We start from the raw sequence: 13,043 nt of genomic DNA, 5'->3' as shown, positions 1-13,043 counted from the left end.
GCTTATGTGCCTGTCCTGATTACAGCTTGTAAGTGTGCTACTTACTGGGAACTCCTCATAGATTTTTGCACTGGTTGTATTACAATACTTGGTCTCCACAAGATGTCATTATTGCACTGGATCAGGCAGTCATCTTCTCCAAGGATGGTCAAATTGATCTCAGCCTCTCACTCCCATAGGCAGCCTTCAACACTTAGTTTGTAACTTGATTCCTGGTCACATTTAGGTGCATTCACGGTTTATCTGACTGCATTTTGTTTCACAGCCTGATAAACTCATTGGCTGGATATTCTTAATGAATGAGGACTCCTTTATGTTATAGCAGTATTTGTATCCATTGTCTATGGTCATTTTAAAATTATTATTGGTCATAATTTATTCCGTAGATGTGGAATTTTCTCTATATCAATCCTCTGTCTTTTAGTAATGATGATCCTGTATTACATGTACGTCTATGCCTTCTCTTTATGGTGGATTCGTTCAGAGTTAGGTTAATAAAGCTTAAAAACTGGTCATGAAAGGTGCTGTATGCCAAGTACAATTTATTTCTAACAAGGTTTCAGACTACAGTCAGTATGTTTAGCCTTTTTTTTTTGTTTTTTTTTTTAGTTATTAGAAGTAACATTTGCTATTCATTTGGTAGCTACCTGGTGGTATGAACATTGACTCTACATGATGGTCACTGTTGATGTGACACCCCGACACCATGTGCAAAACTTAGGGGTGTGGATGGATGGATGGATTTGCTATACAAAGGTGTAGTTATTTTAATAAATTAACATGAAACTGACTTTTTGTTAATTTCAGCCTTGGAAGTTGTTGCAGAATCCTGGGTCATATTTTAAAGGTGACCTTATTGTTGCTTTTAACAGTCGTTTTAGAAATTAGTCATCAAGGGATGGTACATTAAAAAAAAAGATCAGTATTTGTCAGCCCTTGCTCTAATATTGGTTACTTTTTAATAGCTAGTTTATTACTCATGGTAATATTTTTTTACTAAATATTTTCCTAAGCTTGATAAAACATGAATCATAATTTGGACTTCTAGGGGCAATACATCATATAAGAATTGGATTTTTTTCTGGTGAATTAACAAATGCCATTAAAACAGACAGTATTTTTTTCTGAATATTTTCAGAAGCATAGTATATGGGGAAAGAGGGGCGGCCACGGTGGTGCAGCAGTTAGCGTTGTCACCTCACAACAAGAGGTTCTCTGGTTCGATTCTCGGCTGGGGTGCCTTCTGTGCGGAGTCTGCATGTCCTCCCTGTGGTTGCTTGGGTTTCCTCCGGGTGCTCTGGTTTCCTCCCACATCCCAAAGACACGAAGTAGGTGAATTGAACACTCTAAATTGGCCCTAGGTGTGAGTGTGTGTGTGCCTTCTGTGGAAGGTTGGGCGCCGGGCTGGCAACTCGACACTGTAAAACTCCACTGCCAATCATGAGCGGATAGATGATCCACTGTGGCGACCCCTAACCGGGAAAAGCCGAAAGAAGAAGAAAAAGAAGTATATGGGGAAAGAGCATTGTGATTTGCATGCTCGACTCAAATAGACTTTAATGTTGTTTTGCTCTGAGGTATAGAAAATAAGATTGATGTTAATGTTCCTTACCTGGTGGTGAAGTAAATAATGGAGAGCCATGCTTTAGTTATTTGTTTACATTTTTATTGTTTATTTGGTTTATTTGTTGTACGGTTTCTCATTGATAATATGTGCATTTTATGTTTCGTATGTTGCATATGCAATAAAAGCAATAAAACGTTATTGTTTAAAAATGTTGCTCATAATTATTCCGAGATCTGTAAATTTCCTCATCTGTTCTAACCTGCAGCCATGGACAAAAACTGCATAACTGCTTTCTTGTCAGCTTCGGATGAGAGTTTTGCATTTGTGCACCATGCTAAAATACTGCTTGCTTTTGTTACTCATAATACAACAGTTTAAGCACTCATCTGCAGACTTGTTTTACCAGACTTATCAAGAAGATAAAAAAACAGAACTGGTATTTAATATCACATGTCCGAATACCATCTCTTGTGGGATTGGCTTAGAAGGTTGAACATTAGATGGGAGAATTCACTGTCTGACCACTTAGAATTAGATGTGAGAAGACCTTGACCTGCTTTGTATTTAATAGAGAATATAGAGAATATATCTCCACTGAGAAAGTCCATATACTGAATCACACTTCTAAGCTATTATGATTTAGGCATAGCTCAGTGATTTTTGCCCTCAAATTTAGTGCTATTCTTAGGTTCATAGGTGTGTACTAGGCTAATGGCCCTGGTGCCTTTGCAAGCCAAGCCCATAGGATTACCTTGGCATCGTGCCACCCGACTTAGTTCCCAGTGCCTCTGTCGAGTAGAGCCACTAAAGTGATCCCTGTGGTGAATTTTCTGTTTCCCATCCACTCATCAAGATTTCTCTTGAAGAGGGCCATTGAGGTGCTCTGCTTGACATGTATGGGAAGTTGATTCCATAGCACGGGCAGTCCCTGGGTTATGGACCTGTCCCTCCAGCATGTTCTGTTGATTGTGGTAATGAGGTTGAGGTCTCTGGAGCATGTGGTGCAGAAGGATTGGGATTTCTTTACATGTAACATTTCTAACAGAGCTGGGTCAGACATAGCTTTGTAAGTTAAGCAGAGATCGTCTCTAAGTAGGCGATATGAGAGAGAGAATAGTTGGAGTTTTTAAGTCTGTCTATATAGGACAAATGTTTAAAAATGTTTAAGGCCTAGGATCCTTTTTGTGGCTTCTCCAGTTGTTGCAGGTGTTTAGTGAGGTACATGCCAAATGGGGAACTGTACTCAATAATTGGCCTAATGAGGGAAGAGTAGAGGGAGTCAATGACCTCTTTCTTCCTGGATGCAAAACCCTTAGTAATGAGATGTGCCACATAGAAGGACTTTCTGACCACAGTGGCAATGTGGTGGTCAAAAGAGAGGTTGCTGTCAGCCTGTGTTCCCAGATCTCTTATAACGCCTTATGTGTTCAGTGTACATTCTAAGTAAATCTAGAACTGTTTAAAGATGCATCCATTGTTGGTTAACTGAATTCGGCCTGTATAAAGACTTCTTAGCATTGTATTGGCCCTAGTGTATGCTTAATTTCTCTTCTGAAAAATAACATAATGGCCCTTTTTGACTCTGGTACAATTTTTAATAATTAAAGGTTTAGAGGTATGCACTGAATGAGACATGTGTCATATGCATTCATTTTTTTAGACAGAGGGCCACTTCCTGTAGGCCTCTAAAAATTGCAAATGGGCCCAGTCAAAGTGCAGCAGGACTATTATTCATGAATGCTGGTGAGCTAAATAATAAAAAAACTGTCCTGAGGCATTTCTTTACCTTGAAGACATTTAATTCCAGACTGTCATAGTATCCTAGTTCTAGGGCATCTTTGCTGTTTTACAGATTATGGTGTACAGTGCTAGTCATTGCTGCAGGTTCTATGGAACTGAAGGCCCAGTTTATGGTGCACAAGTGATAGTCATTGCTGCAGAATCATGGGAGCTTGAGATGTAGATTATAGTGTACAGTGCCCATCACTGTTGTAGACTCTGTACCACTGGAAGTACAGATTATGGTGTACAGTGCCTGTCATTGCTGCAGACTCTGTGAAGCTGGAGATAAAGATTATGGTATATAGGGCCCATCATTGCTTCAGATTTTCAGAACTGGAGTTACAGGTTGTGATGTACAGTGCCTGTCATTGTTTCAAACTCTAGACATGGAGTTACAGATTATGATGTACAGTGTCCTTCATTGCTTCACACTCTCTAGAACTAGAGTTACAGGTTATGGTGTACAGTGCTCAACATTGCTTCAAACTCTCTTGAACTGGATGTACAGATTATGATGTACAGTGCCTATCATTGCAGCAGACTCTGTGAAGCTGGAGATGCAGGTTATAGTGTACTGTTGCAGACTTTGTAGAACTGGAGGTACAGATTATAGTGTGCAGGGCTCATCATTGCTGCAGACTCTGTGAAGCTGGAGATGCAGATTATGATGTACTGTGTCCATCAGTGTTGCAGACTCCGTGAAGCTGGATATGCAGATTATGATGTACGGGGCCCGTCATTGCTGAAGAGCCCCACCAAGCTTTCTGTGTTGGCCGGAAGCCTTCTAGGTTATCAGTGGGAGTGGTAAGAACTAGGCAACCTATCTACCACATAAGGAGTGGTTCTCGCCCAGAAATTGTAGTTATTGGCCGTTTGGGTAGTTTTCCCATCTCTCTCAACTTTCTGATTTAAAAGCCCACATTTGCACTTGTTTCCCCCTTTCCTGTAACTAGTTTAGTCCAGACACAGATTCTAAGTTTTAGCACTTGAATTTGCTTATTCATGATCAGCACTTGTTCAGAACTTGTAAGCACTAAATAACCTACTAATTACTACAGCACTCAACCTTCCTCATTAACTAGAGGGAAAACAGTTTTGGTACTTACTTTCCTCACTTGCTTAGAGAAAAACAGCTCCTGTACTCACATTCCTCACTTATCTAGAGGAAAATAGTTTTTTATTCAGGCAAGTCCAAGGGTCAGCTCCCAGTGTTCTCTCCTGTCTATCTGATGAATCTGGGCATATTGGGTCAATGTAGAAATTGCCTCATGTACACAGACAACCCCCTCCTCCTACCACCCAACACTACAACCTGTGAGAGATGCATTTATCTAGCCAAACTAGAGGTAAAGCTCTCTCCAATCAAGACTGAACTTGACAGTCAAGAGGAGAAGGTAAACACTTGCACCACACCACACTCATCACATAGTCTCACTAAATCTACACCACGAAAATCAACACATAGAAGCACAAAAACATTCACGGAGGCTCTCAATAATAATCTGCTCAAGCAACAGAGAACTCCAAAGCAGAAATGCAAGCAACCTCCACCCCCAATACAATCCAAATGACACATAGCCTGCAGACTCAGTGTGCCACAAAACCACAGCCAATAAGGCAAAAGAATGTACCCAACACACTAGACATAAGGGACTCTATAGTCAGGCACACTGATGTCCCACTCACCAGGCTAAACAAGGAGAAGGTTACTGTCAGCTGCCCTATCAGGTGCCAGGATCCGCCACATAACCCACGCACGCAGGTCCCTCCATGACAAGTACAAATATGACTCTGTCATTGTCCATGTTGGTGTGAATGATCTGAGACGTACCTCCCTGGACTATATGAAAAGAGACATGGAAGAGCTCTCCGATCTTGTAGCCCAGGCAGATATGACCCTAGCCCTGAGTAGCATTCTGCCATCACCCAGAATAATGCCGCAGTACAAGGACAAAATGATTGACTTCAACAATTGGCTAAGCTTCTGGTGACATTCTAAAGGGATCCAGTATCTGTTTGCCTGGGATGACATGGTCAACAGACCACGATGCACGATGCTTTGCCAGAGATGGCCTGCATCTGTCACCCCTGGGATTCCGGATACTGACTAAGGTTCTTGCCACCCCTATAGTGCCTTTTTTAGGCAAGGTTCAAATGACAAATTCACCACCGTAACAGGAACAGGCAAGCATAAACTGTGGGTGATGCTACTCAATGCTAGAAGTCTAAATCTCAAAATGCACTCATTCGAGGCACTCCTTAAAATGGGAAACATCGATATCTGTGCAGTGACTGAGTCCTGGTTCAAGGCTCCAGAGAGCACCCCTACACTACCAAGCTATAACTCATACCACACTTTTTGGCCATGTAACCTGGACTGGAACACCAAAGGCGGAGGTGTGCCCATATTCATTAAGGATATCCACACCTCCAGGCTAGTTGCTCAGCATAATGCAGCCAAGGTTATCCAAGTGCAACTAACTCTGGGCAAAACTGCAATCCAAATTGTAGCTTGCTACAGATCACCCACCATGCCCCAGGATTCCCACTCCTCTTTTCTTGGAAAATATTAGGGTTCAACCAAACACCCTAATAATGGGTGATTTCAACTACCCCACCATTAACTGGGAAAACTTTCTGGAATTCATAAACTCCAGTGCCCTGGATCAACTTATCCACACCCCCACCAGGGGCAACAGTATCCTAGATCTAGTCATTACCAACATGAGTGGCCAGTATTCCACACATGAACTCAATGCTTCATTGGTCCGATCCGACCATAAGCTAATTACCCTAGATATCCACATCCTGCCCCCACCCCCCATTAAGGAAACCATGGTAAAAAATTTCTCCAAAACCAACTTCATGCTTCTTAAGACAGAAGTGGTGAACTTCATGACACCCATGCAGATAGACAATACAGTTACGACTACTGAATCCTACACATTTGCACTTTATAAACACTTACATGAGTGCTTGGATTGTGCTATCCCAAACAGAACCAAGACGCTATCCCCCCAAAAAAGGAAGCCAATCTGGTAGTCCCCTGCCATAAACAAACTGTACAACAGAAGGAAGAAAATGTTGCAAAAGAGAGTAAAATCCCATGAGTGAAGGAGCTCCCTGGTCAGTCTCAGTAAGCTGCAATCCCTGATAAAATCCTCCAAAGCTAGTTACGAAAACAAAATTGCCACTGACTCTAAAGACAGCCACAAAGCATTCTATAGCTATGTCAAGAATCTCAATGGCAACACTCAGATCTGCTCTGAGTTACAGCACAATGGCACTGAATATACAGACCCAACTGATATTGCCAACATCCTGGCAGATAGGTTCAGTGCTAACTTTACCCCCCTCTCACCCCCTAAAGAGCCCATCTCTATATCGGAAGAATGCAAAGCTCCTGTAATCACGGCTACACAGGTAAAAACCACACTCTCCAAAGCCAAGAACACAGCTTCCATGGGACCAAGCAACATCCCAGGCTGCGTTCTACACAAACTACAGAATGAACTGGCACCTCACGTAAGTACCATGTTCAATCATAGCCTCATCTTAGGCTTTGTGCCTGCTGAATGGCACACAGCGATGGTTTTCCCACTCCACAAAGGGGGAGCCACCACCGACCCTGGGAACTACCACCCCATTAGCCTGACGAGCCTGGTCTGCAAGGCCATGGAACGTATCATCATGGAACTTATAAACAAAGACATTGGTAATCTCCAAACTCTGGACCCCACCCAGTTCGGGTTTGTAAAAGGCAGATCATGTCTCCTAATCCTGATAGACTTCTTTGAAGCAGTCACCAAAGCTGTAGACAAGGGTAAGGTGGTTCACACAGCTTATCTAGATCTTGCCAAGGCTTTCAACACCATCCCCCACTCTGGAATTATCGATAAACTCACTAAACTAGGTATAAATCCCTATGTCACAAGATGGGTTGCCAACTGGCTCACTGACAGAACCCACACTGTGAAAGTAGCAGACTCCAAATCCGACTTCAGACCAGTGACAAGTGGAGTACCACAGGGTTCAGTCCTGGGTCCTCTCCAGTTTGGTATCTACTTCTCTGAAGTACAGGCTAACACAGAAGGTCTTTGGCTAATGAAGTTCGCAGATGACTGCGAACTAGGAGTCATAATCGAAACTCCTAACGATGTGGACATCCTACAGTAGGGCCTCCCTGAGACAGATGCCTGGTGTCAAAGCCATGGCCTTAAGCTCAATGCCAAAATGTGCATTGTCATCCCCTTTGTTAAAAACTCTGTACCCATGAACTACAACATAGGCAGTAATATACTTAACACCGAAAATGTGATGAGACCTTGGGACACAGGTGGACAGTAGTCTCTCCTTTGATAACCACATCACCACAGTAGTGAGGAAATCCTTCTATGTGGCATACCTCATCACAAAAGGTTTCTCATCCAGAAAAAAAGAGGTCATTGTTCCCCTCTACTCATCACTCATTAGACACATTATAGAGTACAACGCCCCTTTTGGTATGTAACTCACAAGACATCTACAACAACTGGAAAGGCTGCAGAAATACCTCACAAAGAGGTTTACCGATCTCATACAGATGCCCTACGCAGACCATCACAAAAAACTCCAGCTTTACTCCGTCGCATATCGCCTACTCAGAGGTGATCTCTGCCTAACATACAAAGCCATGTCAAACCCAGAGCTGTTGGACATGCTCCACTTAAAGAAATCCCAATCCCTCCGAGCTACACGCTCTAGGGACCTAAACCTTGTCACCACAATAAACAGAACATGCCGGAGGGATAGATTCTTGTCCCATAGGCTTCCCATATTCTGGAATAAACTACCTGTCTATATCAAACAAAGCTCCTCATTAGCACTCTTCAAGAACAATCTTGATGATTGGATGGGAAATAGGAAATTCACCCCGGGGATCACCTCTGTGGCTCTGCTCGACAGTGACACAGGAAAATAATTTTCTTGGGTGGCAAAAGCCAGGGTACCTTTTTGGCTGGGCTTATATAGGTCCCAGGGCCGATAGCCTAGTACCTACCTATAAACCTGTGAACCTCAGACACAGTGGAACCATGGAGGTACAGATAATGGTGTACAGTGCCTGTCAATGCTGCAGACTCATTGGAGTTGGAGATGCAGGTTATCATGTACAAGACCCATCAGTTCTGGAGACTCATTAGAGCTGGAGTTATAGATTATTTTGTACATGGCCTATCATTGCTACAGAATCTGTAGAACTGGAGGTATGGTGTACAGACTGTGTGGGAGACGAAGCAGTATAAACGACTCTGAAGTTATACCTCCTGGCTATAATATCATCTACAATGACCATATAAAAAGGAAAGAAAGGTAGTGGTATTGCTTTAGTATTTCCCAGTACTACATTTCCCCTTACAGCAAACTTACACCAAAATTCGGTTCAGCAGAGCTTCATATTGCTTTCCTCAAAATAAGCAATTAGAAACAAATATGTATTATTGTTCTTTATATCCCTCCTGCCGACAGTACGGCTATCATGGAAGATATCCTACACTGGATATCAATAACATTTCCACAAGAAAAAATATTACTAAGTGGTTTGAATATCCGTTGGTTGGATATAAACTCTAGCTTCCCTACATATAGCAAGAACTTATATGGTTTCACACAATTAATTAATAACCCCACACATTATATCAATACATCAAATTCCCTATTAGACTGGATCATAGTATCAGACCCTAGTAAATACACCACTACAGGTACAAATTGTGACTGTGTCAGTGACCATCTCCCAATCTGTACAACCAGACATTTCACATATCCACTTAAACACCATGTTTATAAAACAACATGTAACCTTTCAAAGTTTAACCCAGAATTATGCCTTACTACTCTATCAACTATTACCAGGAACTTCCTAAAACTCCTCCCCTTAGATGATGTTGTAATTGAATTCAGTACAACTTTTCTAAATATCTTAAATAGCCTCGCACCTCCTAGAATGCAATTTGGCTACCCAGAAAGAGTAGAATGCTAATGCAAGATAGAGAAAAAGCATGGAATTAATTGCAAAAATATCAAGCATCTTGAAAACTTCAGAATGTTTTGCAATCATACTAAAAAGCAAATAAATGAAGACAAAAACTATACTGCAATTACTTTCAGAATAATACTAAACACAACCCTAAAACATTTTGGACATCTATTAAAGAAATCTTACATCCTGGCCAAAAATTCAACTCAAACCCTTCTCCAATAACTCACCACTCAAAACTGCAGTACAGTTCAACTCTTATTTTATAGATAGTATATCATGTCAAACCAAGGATTCCTCTACATCTAATCCCAACTCTGCCCAACAGCCACATATCACCATGTCTGCTTTCATATTCAAACCTGTTCCCACATCCTGCGTAAAACTACTCTTAAACAAACGTACAGAATGGGCGATCCATAGATCGCACCCTGATTGGAGAACAAACTTCCTCCAACAGGGTATTAACATACAAGTAATGCCTGCTAAAAAACAAATCTGCCGTTTCACGGCAGCATATCAAGCCGCTGTGCAGCTCAGACAGATAAAAACTATTGGCAGCCATTATTTTATGCTCACTACGCATTGCTTCTGCTGTTTAGCGAGTGTAAAATGTATAAATAAAGAGAGAAAATCACAGGGTTCTGCAGAAACTTTAGAAGCTCGTGTTACTGAGGTAAAGAACTGAGTCATGGGCTGTGATTTTGGTATGTTGCACAATCCCTTTATATGAAAGAAAGAAAAGTTTGCATTTCAATAAGATTTTGAAACAAGGGACAGACTTTAAGAGAAGTAGACCTTCCCATATCAAAAGCAATGGATGCATAGTGGAAGTGTAATAAATGAATTAGATTTGTTTTTCAGAGTTTACTTGGTTAGAAGCGTAAGTTAGAAAACTGGTTCAGCTGTAGTCATCATTAGGTCTGTCACTGCAGGAAAGTTTAGTAGATACCCAGAAACATTAAATTTCCATATCCTGTTTGTCCCTTGCTGCATACTGAATGACCAAGAAGTCTGTATGTGTACACTGCATCATGTTTTTGCATGCCATTTTGAAAGAAGTCTGAAATGCAGTTTTATTACTCTTAAGAAGAGCAAGAAACAAAAATGCAGGTTAAAAGTTATTTTTTGTGCAGTTTTTCTTTATAAGGTCACAGGGTTCTACAGATACGTTAGAAGCTCATGTTACTGAGGTAAAGAACTGAGTCATAGGCTGTGATTTTGGTATGTTGCACAATTCCTTAATTTGAGATAGAGAACAGTTTGTGTTTGAAAGAGAGAAATGATATTTAGGTGTATTCAGTGAATTGGCAAAGGTGTTAACGAGAAAGGGGGACCTAAATATTTAAAACTCTTTTTGTAGCATATATTTTCAAAAGAAATTCAGTTTCACTTCCATTAAACGCTTTCCCCCAATGGTGCAGTGGAGTCACAGGATTAATAACTATTGTTTATGAGATCCATATTTGGAGACAACTACTTTGCAGAAATCCTGTTATTTTAGTATTAAAGCTAATTTAACACAACGGAAGTTAATTTTGCAAGAAGAGCTAATGTACTTGGAATGTGACCTGGACATTTGTTGGTGTTATATTTTGGATGTAAAACGTTTTCTCCAACACCATTAACATATACAGCATTGAAACATTAGGTGGAGTAACTATTTTACATCAAAAATATATAAAATAAAATAGTATTAAAAAAGTAAATAAGTAAGTAAAACTCAACAATTTTACAGAAAGACCATTCTTTAAGCACAATAATGCCCTCTGCACAAAGGAGGAAATTCAACAGATATTAATAACTTTTGACCTATAGCAATGTTATCTCCCCTTGCCAAAATACTTGAAAAATGTATTCAAAAGCAATTGCTAAATTATCTGCTGTAGGAAGAACTCCTATCCAATATACAACATGGCTTCTGTCCTTCTCATATTACTAGCACTGCAGTAAACCTATGTAGATACTGTCAATAAACATAGATATAAAGGCAAACTAGTCACTTCCTTATTTCAATTAGATTTCCCTAAAGCCTTCAACAGTTTGCCACAGCAAACTTCTGCTTCAGATGTCCTCACTAGGTCTCTCTGAGCCCACACTTCTGTGGTTCAAAAGCTACCTGTCCAATAGGTATCAGTCAGGAAAATGGCACTCCACACTCTCTCCTTACCACCCAGTCATCACTGGTGTACCACAGGGCTCTATTCTTGGTCCCCTTCTCTTTAACATTTTTATCAGCACCCTCTGTACTTCCACACAGCAGGCCATGTACTTCCACACAACAGGCCACCCTAATACAATATGCAGATATTTCCACTGTCATTTGCACATCTGACAACATGATGCACCTCAAAAAAATTACTCCGGAAGCTTTTTAACAGCCACTGAAACATGGCTTTGAAACTCACAACTCATGTTTAACCCAAAAAAGACCAAAGTACTACTCCCCCGCAACCAAAATCTCTCTCTCGTGAAAAAAACAAAATTTAAAGTCCTGTCTTGATAATACAACCATTGAAGTCACTTCTCATAGCAAACTATTAGGAGTGATAGTGGATGATAATCTTAGATTTGACCTGCATATACAAAACTGCATAATTAAAACTCATCAAAATCTAGGGATGTCTTACAGAGCCCAAAACTTTCTCACTGATGCAACCAAAAATACACTTGCCCTACTTATCTCCTCCTTACAGTTTATGACGCTCCCATCCTTGCAAACCTCCAGACTTCACAAAAATTAAAACTTGAACAATTCTGTGACAAAGTTGCTAAATTTGAAGCACATACCCCTTTCAAAACCCACCACAGTTGAGCACTGAAAAGCCTTAATTGGTTAGAAGTGCCACATCAACTAACATAAGCACAACTTCTTACCACCAATAAAATTATCCAGCATCCATCTGTTTGTCCAGCACTAAAAACATTCTACACAAATATGTAGTCGGTCATTGAGATCCAGTGACCAAAAACTCCTGTCTGTCTACAAACCTAGCAAATCTGCTGGACATTGTCTGTGCTTGTACAAGGTTGATAAGGCCTGAAGCTCCTTACCTGTATCCATCAGGTCAATACCTTCCCTCCCATCTATTAAAACCACTCTGAAAGACTTCCTAGCTAAAATCTGGCTCTTTTCTTGCTCAAAACCAAGATAAATTATATCCCTAAATGTGAACAAGTATCTTTTCGTTCTTTATAACTCCTTACTCTCCCTTCTTCATGTACTTCTTTACTGCTATCTAATTCTCTTCACTGACTTTCAGTCTAAATATACCATAAGCCTGTTTTCCCTATCAATTTTTAACCAATGTTTTTATGTTGTGCCTAATTTGTTATAATTATTTAAACTGCAGATGCTTTTGTTTTATTTTTAAAGATTGTAAAATTATTGTTCTTAAAATATTTTGTAATAATTCAGAGCTTTTCTCTCTGGGCCTCTGGTGAAAATGGGCTTCTACTCAGTTGGACTTTCCTGGTAATCAAATGTCAATAAATAAATAAATTAATTAATTTCTATCTTTATAAAATAAAGTATCAAATCCAGGCTGGAACCTACACAGATGGAGACAGACTGTGTCAATATTACAGAACTGCTAACAAATACATTTTGATTTTCTGGGCTTGTATCACACCCCTTCCCCGAGTCCCAGTGAGCACAAGGATTTCCTACATGAATTG

General features: G+C 40.4%; 1 protein-coding gene across 5 annotated transcripts in view; it reads left to right on the top strand.

Moving 5' to 3' along the window:
• The window catches only part of TBC1D4 (TBC1 domain family member 4), a 2,350,609-nt gene that overhangs the window by 1,238,345 nt on the left and 1,099,221 nt on the right, over positions 1-13,043 (top strand). The window lies entirely within an intron of this gene.

Source organism: Protopterus annectens, chromosome 10.part0 (assembly GCF_019279795.1).
Source record: "Protopterus annectens isolate FY-2018-M chromosome 10.part0, PAN1.0, whole genome shotgun sequence".
NCBI lineage: Eukaryota > Metazoa > Chordata > Ceratodontiformes > Protopteridae > Protopterus > Protopterus annectens.
This window is presented reverse-complemented; position numbering and strand designations above follow the sequence as displayed.